Genomic DNA, 2500 nt, shown 5'->3' with positions numbered 1-2500 from the left:
CCTGTGATGGTATCGTACCTTTAGGTATAATATATTTACGTACTGCATTGTAATATCGTATAGTTATTGTAGTGTGTTATACTTGCAAATTGTTCAATTGTGTTTGTGTTTTTCATCGCATATGTAGATTTTGTTGTATATTAATTTTATTATTATCATTGTATTATCTAATTGAGATTCCATGTGCCTTTGTAAGGAGAACCAAGCTAGTCGTGTATGTTTTCCCGCATCAACTCTAGGCTTGGCGTCCCAGTTGTTACTCCACCTCCTTGCCTTACGCACGCATTTGTTATTGTAATGCTTTATCACATTGTGATTAACATAATTATTTAATGATTCCTACACTTTTATTTAGGCACCCTATAACACTGTGGTGGCACGCGTTCTTTTTTATATAAATTAACACGGTGTAAGATTCTTGAGTGATAAGAACTTTCATGAACTTTGGCTGGGTAGCTCCCCTTCTGTGCATGATCAGATCATATAGTTGTCTTCAAAGGATTCTAATAGTTTTTGACTCTCCTATTCTTTCTTGTGCTGCTGCTGTTGTAGGCGAGCATTATATTGGGCCATCAAGTGCAGTTCGATTCCCAGTGCGCATTTCAGGTGCTCCACTTGGGCCTGACGTCTTATCTCAGTCTGACTCTGTTCGTGTTCGTCGTCTAGCATTAGAAGGAGCTTTCTCCACTATTCGTAAGGATCGTGTTACCACAGCTATGGCAATCAACGTCACTGGTGCTCTATCATCCTCTCTCCCCGCGGTCACTTAGGTTTCTCTGAAGTAGCTGACGTTGACACTGTCCAGGATTTGCCTCCTATCATAGCAGTTTCTGTGCTACTGTCTCACCAAGCAAGTGACACAGCTCACTTGGCCTCAAAGTATGCGACGTATGTAGGTGAGATTGATTTTCCTGATGAGACGCCTCGTTTCATGGAACTGTTAGTGAACCACCGTCAAGCTTTTGCTTTACCTGGTGATCCATTGGGAGTTATAGATCGTGTTGTTCATAGCATTGATCTTCAGCCAGGTGTTCGTCCTGTTTTGTTTTTTCACCCTTTTACAGGTTACCTCTCTCTAGTCGATTTGTACCACAGTCCTTGGCTGCCGAGTTGTTACGTGAAGGCGTTGTACAAGTCTCACTCAAAGTGGAACTCGTCGCTCCTCCTGGTGCCTAAGAAGAGAGGTTTCTTTCGTCCTGCTACTGAGTATAGTCAAGTTAATGAGGTTACCATTCCAGACCATTGCCCTTTGCCTGTGTAAAATTATACTAAGCCCATTGGAACTGGTAATAGGGTGTTCACCACCTTAGACTTAAAGGCAGATTTTTGGCAGATTCCCTTGGAGAAGTCTCGTAGTATTACGGCCTTCTCACCTCTAACAGGACATTATGATTTCGTTGCTCCATGGGGTTACGGAATGCTCCCTTGACGTGCCAGCGTTTGATTAACTCTATTTTTCATGGCCTAGTGTGGAATAGACTTTTTATTTACCTGGACGACTTAATCTTAGTCTCCAAGAATGTGGAAAGTCACTTCAATAAATTGTCCATGGCCTTGCAACGCTTTGTTGATGATGGATTGAAACACAGTTTACCCAAGTATTCTTTTCTTAAGTCTAGCATCCAATTCCTAGCTCATGTTGTAGATAAACGTAGTATTCACACAATAATTGATAAAATCAAAGCACTTAAGGACTTCCCTACACCTAGGTCAGTTGAACATGTGCGTTCTTTCCTATGACGGGTAGGACACTATCGTGCATTTATTAAGAAATTTGCTTCAATTTCATCTCCCCTTACTCGTCTCCTCAAGAAGGATATTTCCTCCCAGTGGTGTGATGTTCAACAGGAGAGTTATGATTCATTGAAGCAGACCTTTACTGAGGCGCCTGTGTTGCCAACCCCTAATTATAGTCTCCCCTTTACTATTTGTACGTATGCTTTGGTACAGGTATTGGAGTTATACTTATGCAGCAGGAAGATAGATGTAAACCCCATGTTATTGCATATGCTAGTCGCATTCTTCATAAGCCCGAATTACTCTGTTACACATTTAGAGGCACTGGCAGTGGTGTGGGCTTTAAGATATTTTCGAGATATCATTTTTGGATATCCTGTTACACTCTACACTGACCACACCGCTGTCACACAGCTTTTCAATGGCAAAATTCTTTCAGGTCGCATAGTCAGATAGTTTCTTACAATTGAAGAATTTAACCCGACCCTTAAGCATATTCTGGGACGTGCAAACTATGTTCCTGGTTTACTTTCACGCAATATATCTGTAGCTGCAGTTACAGTGATTAGGATCTTTTCCCTGAAGGATCTGACCAAAGCTCAGCGTGAAAACACTGTTTGGTCTGGTGTCATTTATGCTTTGGAATCTGGTGATGATACCACCTCTCCAGATTTACCTGTACCACTGTCCCAATTTCCTCTACAGGAGAGAAAAAACGGCTACTATATGGTGTGTTAGGCAGTCCTACTCGTCCCCTCTACAA

The sequence above is a fragment of the Oratosquilla oratoria genome, chromosome 35 (assembly GCF_046742065.1).
Source record: "Oratosquilla oratoria isolate Oo_2021 chromosome 35, ASM4674206v1, whole genome shotgun sequence".
Classification (NCBI taxonomy): domain Eukaryota; kingdom Metazoa; phylum Arthropoda; class Malacostraca; order Stomatopoda; family Squillidae; genus Oratosquilla; species Oratosquilla oratoria.
This window is presented reverse-complemented; position numbering follows the sequence as displayed.